This window comes from Syngnathoides biaculeatus, chromosome 13, assembly GCF_019802595.1.
Source record: "Syngnathoides biaculeatus isolate LvHL_M chromosome 13, ASM1980259v1, whole genome shotgun sequence".
NCBI lineage: Eukaryota > Metazoa > Chordata > Actinopteri > Syngnathiformes > Syngnathidae > Syngnathoides > Syngnathoides biaculeatus.
Window position 1 is genome coordinate 3797763 of NC_084652.1, and position 12111 is coordinate 3809873.

At 44.3% G+C, this 12111-nt stretch overlaps 1 long non-coding RNA gene across 5 annotated transcripts in view; it reads right to left on the minus strand.

Annotated features, from left to right (window-relative positions):
* LOC133510685 (uncharacterized) overlaps positions 1 to 12111 on the minus strand; it is a 101382-nt gene that overhangs the window by 69169 nt on the left and 20102 nt on the right. For 3 of the 5 annotated variants that reach the window (XR_009797677.1, XR_009797675.1, XR_009797676.1), the window contains exons 1-3: positions 3667 to 3818; positions 3477 to 3575; positions 1919 to 2023 (exon numbers count right to left, since the gene is read on the minus strand). This is a non-coding gene — a long non-coding RNA (uncharacterized LOC133510685). Of the gene's footprint in view, positions 1 to 1918; positions 2024 to 3476; positions 3576 to 3666; positions 3819 to 12111 lie in introns of those variants that run through there. The other 2 variants (XR_009797678.1, XR_009797679.1) reach the window with 1 other exon arrangement.

Below are 12111 nucleotides of genomic sequence, written 5' to 3' on the forward strand. Positions count from 1 at the left end.
GAACCGCCATTTTATCTGACAAAAGTTCAGTGAGAAACAAAGGATTTTCTTTGTTTTGCTTTTTATTTGCCCCCCAAGACTTTTAGTCATTGAGGACCCACCTCAAGAAGGGGTGTTAAGAGAAACTTAATATTAATGCTTGTTCTTTCAGATCCCACCCTGCTGGTGTTCCACAATGCTCTATCTGGAGCCCCTTTCTTTTCTCCAGCGACCTCCTCACCATTCCTACGTTGCATTAAAAGGCATTTCAAGACAGCGCTGGAAGGCAACGGTAAAGCCAAACATAGCTGTTAAATTGTAAAATATGACAATGTTTAAAAGCTACCTTGGAAATGGATTCAAACGACCTGTCAAAACAACATGTAAACCAACATTCAGCCGAAGTAGGGCCGCACCGTGCTAAAATATAACAGGGTGAGTGAGCTACCTACTTTGGAAATGGACTAAAATGGCCTTTAAAAGATGGTGTGTAAATTAAGGTTGAGGCAAAATACAGCTGTAACATGCCAACGTTTGACAACACCAGCTATCCACCTTGAAAATGAATTTAAACAGCCCCTTTAAGACAGCTATGCAGCGTCGTTCAAGTACAAATGTTTTCCATGTCATGATTTCATTATTTATTCCTCTGGGCAAATGAATACAACATGGTGGACTGATGCGGTGAGAAGAGAGGCCAACTTACATTGCCCGTCTGCTTGGGCCCAAGAGAGAGGAAAGAGATTCTTGTCTGTATTTGGAAAGCAGAACTTGCTCCAGATAAGATATATTTAAAGATGTCTAAATGCAGATAACATCGCATTTGTTGTGTTTTGCCCACTGACTGTGCGGTTGTTGTCGCATCCTTTCAAAATCGCTCTAGCACTCCAAATGTTTATCATGCTAAATTGACATTGACATTCTTCATTGTGATCGCTATGATTGTTATTTGCAGGTGGGTGAAACAAAAAAACAAATTTTAACATACAAATTTTGCAATTAATGCAAAACGTTTCAAAAATCGTATTTTTAAGCAATACTATTATGTAGTGGGAAGCGTAATTCCATCAATAGAGCTTTAGGGATGCTGAGTTTCTGGCCTGGCAGGATAGATTTTACGGTGTTGTACACTTTGGACACAAATTCTATAAAGTAGAAATGTAACTCTAACTGTGACCAAAGCATGAAATATTTATCCATCCATTTTCTTAGCCGATTATCCTCACAAGGGTCGCGGGAGTGCTGGAGCCTATCCCAGCTGTCATTGGGCAGGAGGCATGGTACAGCCTGATCCGGTTGACAGCCAATCGCAGGCCACATAGAAACACAGTGCTGCCCATAATAATAATAATAATAATAATAATGTAGACAGCACGGAAGATCAGCTGTAAAGCGTTGGCCTCACAGTTCTGAGGACCCGTGTTCGATCCCGGCTCCTCCTGTGTGGAGTTTGCATATTCTAAATATGCAACATTAATTGGACACTCTAAATTGCCCCTAGGTGTGATCGTGAGTGCGACCGTTTGTCTCGATGTGCATTGCGATTGGCTGGCAACCAGTTCAGGGTGTACACCGCCTCCTGCCCGCTGATAGCTGGGATAGGCTACAGCACTCCCCTCTACCCTTGTGAGGATAAGCGGCAAAGAAAATGATGGATGGATGTACAAAACTGGATCTCAACAGAGCATAGCAGAGTAGTTGCTGAAGTATACCACTTCGCACTGTTGGAGGTAATATTGAATTTAACGAAGTTAAAGCTCAGAGCAATTCATCACTGTCATTCTAATAAGCCATGACCTTTAGTGGACAGGAGAGAGTTTGTTTCCTCTAGACATTAAATTTACAAGCCAAAGGAATAAACAAACACTTAACAAGTAAAACACATAAGCGAGAAATTGACAGACAGCCTTGCTGTTTTTCACCTGAGGTCATCTCCTACCTCGTGTGGCATCCATCAGCAGGCAACATGTGAACCGTTGCCGTCCCGGAGCGACACTTGGCCCACACGTGGAATGGGAGCGTTTGACACATTTCCCTCACGGAGCTACCAAAACACAACAGAAACACATCAACCGGCCAAAGTTAAGCATTGCAGAATACCCTACATGGTACCACAAAAAAAAAAAAAAAGTTAAAAACAAAAACAAATTGAGTCACGGAAATGTTAATTACACAAGAACATTTGCTAGCCAGCAGATGATATCGGCCTAATGTTAGGTAGCCAAAATAATTGCAAACTAAAGTTAGCAAGCCAGATAATGACAGTAAACAAAACCAACTAGTCATCTAATGGGAGCATTTTTTGTAAAGTTTATTGTTTTATTTTGTTTTTTTGTCGACAATGTTCTGCCAAAGCTTAGCCATATGCTAACATTTGCCAGTAAGGTAACACTAGTTAGCTAGTTATATATAAAGGCTTTCCTTGTAAACAAAACATCACAAACTACGCTTGGTTATATTATGCTAACATTTGACAACGCATTAAAATTCATATTTACCCTTTAAATAATGAGCTTTTCCTTAAAGTTAGCATTCCAAGACAGTTTATGCTCAGTTTTAGTTTAACTGAAACTTGCTAAAATATGATTTCAAGCTAAGACTATTTAAAAGTAGCCTGTTACTACAAGTTTTATTTACAAAGGTTTCATGACACCACGTTAGTTAATGATTAGCTGTTGTTGTATGTTCAAATATGATAGCACACTTAGTGCTAGCAAGTCAGCTGATTACAGCATGTCACCTAAAGTTTAATTTACAAAGGTTTTCCTTGAAAATCCCAACGGTAACAATAAAATGTTATGGCAAACTATTAATAGCTGCCCAGTAACGATGGCGTGGTTTTCTTTGAAAGCGTTCTTTCAAGGATTGTTAACTGAGGTCCAGCCGGTGTTAGCCATGGTGGATAGCAAACAACCACGAGCTAGCCAGCTAATGGTAGCGTGTTACCTTAAAAAAAAAAAAAAAAAAGGTTTACAATAGCTTTCCTAGAAAACGGCAACACAGCGTTTATATCCACGAAAAGGTCGAGCTGCAACATGATAGAATATAATGGCAAATTTAGATCAGTTAATGATGAACTGTTATTAAAGGTTTTACTCCACAATGACAGCATATAAGCTAACATAATGTAACATGCTAAAATGTGAAAGCAGTTTAACACCAGCTAGTTATTCAGTTGCTAACATGGTAACTTTCAAAGGCATACGAACACTAGTCAGTCAGTTAATGATAGCATAATACAGAAGTTTTATTAATAAAGAATTTCTTTGAAAATCTCCGTTTAAGCCTCCTTAATGCCATATTGACTTACTGTACCTGCCGGCCAATGGCATTAAGCAAGCAAAATGAGTCAATGAACGTCCATTGAGCTATACATCCTATATTTACTGTTCTGTGAAAACGTGTCCACAGTAAGGTGCTTGGATTTTTTTCGACTTACAAAAAAATATTTAAAAAAAAAAAAAACCGTTGTGGGGGGAAAATTTGAGTGTAGTCACCTTCATGTGAGTCATTTTATGTTCGGCAGTTCAACTTGCAGTCTCGTCCAAACCGCCCGCGTCGTCTTCTTTCGCCATCGCGGGTCAAACACTGGTGGACTTGAGAGAGGAAGAAAAAAAAAAAAAACAACAAAAACAAACAAGTAGTTCATTCTGATGCATGACAGGTGTGTTTTATATTTAGCTTTACCTAAATGTCTGCTGGCGAGATCTCAACCAGATGACCACACCTGTCAGAGTGAGGCGTTCAAGACGTCTTCGCTGTTTGGACAACCTACCGAAATGTTATTCCCGACGAAAATTAGCTAGATTGAAATCTTCTTGCTTGGGGCTCTCCGACACTATTCCGCTTTCGTCAAATTGTCATGCTGGTTAACCTCCAATTTATTGGATCTCGGAACAATTTTCCCCAATAGGAAATCAGCGAAATAATCAAATCCTAAAGTCTGCTTTTTGAACTCTATGGCGGCGCTCACATTTTGAAGGAGACAAATGCTTTGCTTTGTTTTTTTTTTTACGATCTAAGATGGTAAAGCGTTGGCCTCACAGTTCTGAGGTTCCGGGTTCAATCCCTGACCCTGCCTGTGTGGAGTTTGCATCTTCTCCCCGTCCGTGACTGGGTGGGTTTTCTCCGGGCACTCGGGTTTCCTCTCACATTCCAAAAACTTGCAATATTAATTGGATGCTTTAAATCAGTTATTTCCCACCTTCATAGAGCCAAGGCACATATTTTACAATTGAAAAATCCCACGGCACACCAACAAAAGTAAATGTCACCAAAAATGGATCGATTAATTACTGTATGTACTTCCTGCCATCTAATAGAAGAGGATTATTATTTTTTTGTTTGTTTGTTCTGTCTGTCATTGTGCCTTCACTGGCATAAATAGATGAATAAAGATACATTATTTCTTGGAATTTATGTTTGTTTGTTTTTTTAGCAATTACATAAAATCGGATAACTTCCCACGGCACACTCATGTACCCCGGCACACTGTTTGGGAATCACTGCTCCAAATTGCTCCGTTGGTGTGATTGTGAGTGCGATTGGTCGTTCGTCACCGGGAGCCCAGCGGTTGGCTGGCAACCAGTTCAGGGTGTACCCCGCCTCCTGCCCGTTGACAGCTGGGATAGGCTCCAGGACTTCCTGTGACCCTCGTGAGGATAAGCGGCAAAGAAAATGGATGGATGGATAGTTCCCTTGTGTCTTAATTCTTCTTCAATCATGGCACTGGACTCAAGGATTAAAATAAAATACATTTTCTCTCTCTCTCTCACCCTCCCTGAAACACACCCTCCCTCTCTCTCTCTCTCTCTCTCTCTCTCTCTCTCCCTCTCTCCTCAAAGGCGGAGGGGGAAGTGTGAGGCTACAGGGAGAAGAGATAGCGAGGGTGGAGGACTTCAAATACTTGGGGTCAACTTTACAGAGCAATGGAGAGTGTGGTCAGGAAGTGGAGAAACGGGTCCAAGCAGGTTGGAACAGCTGGCGAAAGGTGTCTGGTGTGTTATGTGACAGAAGAGTCTCTGCTAGGATGAAGGGCAAAGTTTACAAAACAGTGGTGAGGCCGGCCATGATGTACGGATTAGAGACGGTGGCACTGAAGAAACAACAGGAAGCTGAACTGGAGGTGGCAGAAATGAAGATGTTGAGGTGTGACCAGGTTGGATAGGATTAGAAATGAGCTCGTTTGAGGGACAGCCAAGGGTGGATGTTTCGGAGACAAGATTCGAGAGACCACACTTTGATGGTTTGGACATGTTCAGAGGCGAGAGAGTATACTCATATTGGTAGAAGGATGCTGAGGATGGAGCTCCCAGGCAAAAGAGCGAGAGGAAGACCAAAGAGAAGGTTTATGGATGTGGTGAGGGAAGACATGAGGGCAGTTGGGGTTAGAGAGGAAGATGCAGGAGATAGGCTAAGATGGCAAAAGATGACACGCTGTGGCGACCCCTAACGGGACAAGCCGAAAGGAAAAGAAGAATTCATCAAATCAGCACAATCACTTTAATTCCGCACACGAAGTGATCAAGTACCCGCCGGTTATCAGAAGCTAACGCTCTTAGCTAAAGCTATTCTGCGCATCCAACAAAGCTCCATGCAGCTCTGCTTACCCATCCGATCTTAATGTGATAGCAGAAGTGTCACGCCTACGAGGAAAATGAGTGTTTCTGTGTGACAGTGACTGCGTGATGTTTCCAGTGGCTTACGATCTTTGCTCAGCCGAACTCACACATCAGTAAATCCTGGTGCGGCTCGGTCGGTTTGTAAATCTAAATTCTCTATTACTCGAAATTGCCCCTCGGTGTGATCGTGAGTGCGGCTGTTTGTCTCGATGTGCCCCTGCGATTGGCTGGCGACCAGTTCAGGGTGTACCCCGCCTCCTGCCCACTGACAGCTGGGATAGGCTCCAGCGCTCCCTGCGAACCTTGTGAGGATAAGCGGCTAAAGGATGGACGGATTGAGAGGGCAAGCCGTGGTTTCAGCACTACCAACCTTTTTTTCTTACCAAATGTGTTAGTATCGCGCACTGCTCTTGTTTATTACCTACAAGTGTACACCACCTGTACCTAATAAATTGCTTGATAACCGACCTCCACAGAAGATTTTTGGATAGTTTCTTTTTTTTTCCCCCTTTCTCTCCATTCTTTTGTTTTTACTGCGATATTTCATTTTTTCCCCCCTCCCCCCGCGGAGGTCCCGAGAACACATTTTTCCCCAAGAAAATGTCAAATTATTCCTTCAACGCTTTGAAATACAATCCCACAGCCTACCTTCAAACTGCAGCCAAGCACGAGCAGAATTCACAGGCCGCTGGTCTCTCGGAATGCTTAATGACAGAAATTATCAGCGGTGGAACTACTGCAGCCTGCAAAGAATGCGCCCCGCACTCGCGTGACATCAAGGACAGACAGCGTGTAGCGTGTTTATGATAGATGGGGCGCTCACAGTCACCAATAATGCCCCCTTATGAGTTATCATTTTTGTTTTAATTGCTTTGAAATCGGAAAATGGACACGTGGGTTTTCCTTGTTCTTCCTTGCAATTCACTGATCTACGCCTTTGCATGTTTGGACGTAAAGTGAGCAGCAAAGGGGAAAAACACGAATATGAGAATATGGGGGAGGAACGGCCTCACAGTTCTGAGGTCCCGGGTTCAATCCCGGACCCGCCTGTGTGGAGTTTGCATGTTCTCCCCATGCCTGCGTGGGTTTTCTCCGGGCACTCCGGTTTCCTCCCATATGCCAAAAACATGCAAAATTAATTGGACTTTCTAAATTGCCCCTAGGTGTGATTGTGAGTGCGGCTGTTGTGTGTCTCTGTGTACCCTGGGATTGGCCGGCAACCAGTTCATGGTGTATGCCGCCTCCTGCCCGATGCTCCAGCACTCCTCACATCTCTTGTGAGGATAAGCGGCTAAGAAAATGGATGGATGGACAGTTGAGCTGGTGCCTATTTAAGGGGACTTCGGGGTAGGAGGTGGGGTTCACCCCGGAATGGACGCCAGCCAATCGTACAGATTGTCTGGATTTCTGGCAAATCCCAGACATCCATTTTACATGAGAAAAAACTCATAAAACTATCAAAAATATCATGTGAAGAAATGTACAAATATTGAAATGATGAGCGTGTCTTGATTTACCCACACATATGCCGACTCTGGCGGCACGATGGCTCAGCTGGAAAGCGTTGGCCCCCCTAGTTCTGAGGACCCGGGTTCGATCCCGGCCCTGCCTGTGTGGAGTTCGCATGTTCTCACCGTGCTTGCGTGGCTTTTCTCCGGGCACTCCGGTTTCCTCCCACATCCCAAAAACATTGATTGGACACTCTAAATTGCCCCTAGGTGTGATTTAGAGTGCGGCTGTTTGTCTCGATGTGGCCTGCGATTGGCTGGCAACCAGTTCAGGGTGCACCCACCTCCTGCCCGTTGACAGCTGAGATAGGCTCCGGCACTCTCCGTGACCCTTGTGAGGATAAGCAATGGATAGATGTTCTGTCTTTCGTCAATGCCCACAGAAGTGAACCAAAAAGCTTGTCTGACATACGAAATGAAATTGGATCGTTTTCCCACGGCACTTCTCGGGGTCTACCGCAAGGCACTGGTGCGCTCGGGCATCTTGGTCGGGCTGAACCGGTCCAGGCAAGCCCTCGCATTTTCCCTCGCATTCATGCATACGGACAATTTGGTCTTCAATTAACATGACACGCGTGTTTCGGAATGCGGGAGGAAGAAACGCAACCGTGGAGAAACCAAACCTCGATTTGTTTTTAGGCTGGTCGCTGTGCTTTTTGGGCAAATTCCAGACTGGCCTTCCGATTCTTCTTGCTAATGAGTGGTTTGGATTTTCGAGGGTAGCATCCATACTTATGTTCGTGTTCATGACCTTCTCTCCTTTCCCTCGAGAGGTTGTTGCGGATGTCTAAGCAGTTGTTTAAGAGTCTTTCATTATCGCTGTCGCAATGTTTTTGTTGTCAAAGGCCGTTGTTTTCCTTGATCTACGCGTCTGTTACTTAGCACACGGGTCGTGTCTTTTTTTCTTCAGACCGCTCCAAACGGTTATATTGCCTATGGCCAGTGATTTTCCACAAGCTCCAATTTGATTCTGTATTTTTTATTTATTTTTTTTCCTGTCTTCAGCTTCAGCTTCACAATGTCTTGTTTTTTTAACCACAGCGATCCGGTTTTCATATTTGTTACACATCGAAATTGTATTAACAGTCCACATAGGTTAAACCGAAATTCCCCTAACCCCATTGAGCAATAAAACACGCCCGTCAGTCATGTTACAATCTATCCATCCATCCATTTTCTTTGCCGCTTGTCCACACGAAGGTCGCAGGGAGTGCCGGAGCCTATCCCAGCTGTCAACGGGCAGGAGGCGGAGTACACCCTGAATTGGTCGCCAGCCAATCGCAGGGCACATAGAGACAAACACTCACAATCACACCGAGGGGCAATTTAGAGTGTCCAATTGATGTTGCATGTTTTTGGGATGTGGGAGGAAACCGGAGTGCCCGTAGGAAACCCACGCAGGCACGGGGGAGAACATGCAAACTCCATACAGGCGGGTCCGGCATTGAACCCGTGGACCTCAGAACTGTGAGGCCAAAGCTTTACCAGCTGAGGCACCGTGGCGCTCGTTACAATCCTTTTGCCCACATTAAAAATGAATGAAATTATTTATTTTGAGCCGGTATATATATACTGTAATTTCCGGCCTAGAAGCCGCAACTTTTTTCCACACACTTTAAAGCCTGCGGCTTATGCGGTGATGCGGCTAATTTGTGCATTTTTTTTTCAAACAGCCACAAAGTGGCAACTTATCGGAAAAGGTAAGAGTGAGACTAGTGGAATATATGTGCCAAGGAAGTAACTTTTACTGGTGTGTTTTTTCTTAACCGGACCTGTTAGCGCTGTGCTAGCGTGTTGCTGCTGTGGTACTGCAGTGTCTCAGTGATTTTTACCAGTATGTTATTTTTTAACCGGCCCTGTTAGCGCCGCGCTAGCGTTAACGCCGCACTAGTGTGTTTCTGCTGTGTTACTGCTCCATCTCACTGATTCAGGTGTGTTCTGTTAAAGCTGTGCTACCGTGTAGCTACCGCGCTTGTTATTATTGCCGCTATGTTTCTTTTTTTTTTTTTTTTTTTAACCAGCCCTGTTCGTGCTAGCGTGTTGTTGCTATGTTAAGCTGAGCTAAGGTATTGAAACTTTGAAAACTCTGTGTGCCATTTTAGCAAATATCTCGCGCTTCAATGTGGGAACTTGCAGCTTATGTATGTACTAAATGGCAAATGTAGTGGGTGAGGCTTATAATGAGGTGCGCTCTGTAGGCCGAAAATCACGGTATATATGACGCAAGTTTGATCACAGCAGCCATTTTACAGTCGTGTGACATGCGATGTAAACGTCACATAATTGATCACAATGGAGGTCAGCTGTCTATTTACCACAGTAGCTGTAATTTCTTTTACACTTTTATTAGAGTATTTTCTTCGGGTTTTGGGTTTCTAACTCAATTGCAATTCTCAAGAGACACATTGGGCTAAAAAACAAGTGCCACATATTAATGACATGTCCCATTACTTCTGGAGTCAAAACTAGAAATTGAATAAAAAAAATTTCCACACAGTTCCAATACTTTTAAAGAGGAGGTCATATGGTCCAAACCAGGTGATTAAATGGAAGGGGGGGGAAAAAATATGGCGTTTGCAACGATAACAGCTTCCAGTCTTCCGGGAATACTTCCGACATTGGACGTTGGAGTGTGTGAGCGTGTGTGCGGAGGTGGGATTTGCGTCCATTCATCCGGAAGAACATTAGCGGGGTCACCGACGTTGGACCCGAAAGACTGCCCGGTGACTCACAATCAGAGGAGTCGCGTTGATGGACGTACTCTGACATTGTCAATCAAATTCGAACGTTATTATCGCTGTAAAAAGCCGTGTATTCCAGTGCATATCTTGCGTCGGATACCGTTACATTTTGCAGGTGTTCCCGGTGTCGTACGATGGGGGAAAAAAATTGCACAATAGCCAGCGAGGAGGTGCCTGGTGGACGTCAACATTCCTGTGAAGTCCGTGTCGCTCTGTTTCCAAGTTGTAATCAGATTAAGCGCGCACAAATACGGGCTTAAACCTTGTGTGGTCTCTCGCCCGTGAAAACCTGCCACCCAAATCTCATTAATAGCCCCTTTTAATGAAAGGATAATACCTGTGGGATATTGTATCATTATTGTTGCTAATATTATTAAACTGTCATTGAGTGACACTTGTGTCACATGCCTTCGAGACGCCGTGTCAGACGCCATTATTGAATTCTACGCATTCCGCACAAGATTTTGCCAGTCGAACGCTATCAAAGAGCTTGCATGAGAAGATGCTGAGTTCATGTGAATTTGACTAAATCGAGGGACTGGAAAAACGCTGGTGTTATTTTATCTGCCGGCCTGAAATCAGGGTTTCGGATGAGAGGGAAGTGAGAGCGGAGAGGTCTGCGAAAAAAAAAAAAAAGAGGTGCGAAAGATGAGGACAGATGTTGCGTTGTCTTTGATGGCGTTGACCTCACAAGCGCCGGTCGGCAGCCGACGCGTCATAAATACCCGCCTGGCGGTTGGGCGGGAGGCAGACGCGTGACCTCACAATCTGGCAGGCTGAAACACAACACTTTTTTTCCCCCCTCCTTTCGCCTTGTAAATATAATATTTTTTGTAAACACTTGGAAATTCCAAAACATAGACAAAGTAAAGATATTACGATAGATTGAAGATAGCATATCAAGTATCACACTGGCATTCGCCGGAACCCTTGTATCTCTAAAGCCATCACTTTTCAGCCATCCATCTATCCATCCATCCATCCATCCATCCATTTTCTTCCACATCTCCAAAATAGGATGGCGGCCTTAGCAGGGAAGCCCAGACTTCGTTCTCTCTAGCCACGTTATCAAAGCTCTTCCAGAAGAACCCGAGGCCCTCCCCATCCTAGAAATCCTAGATCCTAGATCTTGTCAGATCATAGATCAGATCTACCATAGATCATAGATCAGATCAGATCATCCTAGATCTGTGTCCTGGGTCATCCTCGCGGTCTCCTCCTGGTGGGATGTGCCCGGAACACCCCACCAAGGATGCGCCTAAGAGGCATCCAAATCACAGGCCCAAGCCACCTCATCTGGCTTCCCCGAATGCGGAGGAGTAGCAGCTCAATGTCTCCCCCCCCCACCCCCCACCCCACATCTAAAGTGTTTGGGAACTCATTCAACAAGGAGATTTTAGACAGGAGAGCCCACCTCAGAGTGCAATTGACCCCTCCGTAGAAATTGCATAATCCGCGTCACTGACCAATCAGAGGCCAGAGATCTGCATAAACCACGCCCATTTTTGGACCCGCTGTTTTGTCAGACAACGCTGCATGGTCCAGTATAGCTTCTGTTGGCGTTTTATCGCGTATTTGGGTTCTTTAACAATAGGTATGGTTAAGAGGTGTAGTCACGGACTTTATAATAGTGACTACAGGTATCCTGAAAGGCTAGTTGGTGGAGTTCAATTCGTACCCTTTCCAAAACCGAAGACCCAGTACGAAAAATGCCTTCGATGGATCAAACTTAGTGGAAGACCGCATGATCAACTGAATCCATCAACCGGAACAGATATGTTTGCACGAAGGTAAGTCCTATATTTGATTTTCGATACATGTCTCATATAAATGAATTAGCAGTTCTTCGCATAATATAGCTACGTGTGAATGATTGACACACTTGATCTCTGTTGAGCGATATTTTGCGATGATCTGACTGCACAAACGTGTCTCTGTTCGGCGGTGAGCTAAGCTAAACCGGACTAGCAGTCTTAAAAGCCTTTGACGTGCACCGAGACACCAAGACTGAAGGAAGGATGTTTGAGGACACTAAAGTAGTGATTGTCGTACTCGGTCGGGACTTGGGTAGGTTCGGCACTAATTCAAGAATAATTATTGAGGTGGGCGCGTGACGTTACACAAAGAAAACGAGAGAAACAACTCGTAAATCAAGCCTCGCCTTCTTTTCCTTCATACGGCAGTTCACAAACGGCTATACAGATACACATACAGATTCTGCACACAAGTGTGATATGTAACACGAAAATAGGAAACGAATTC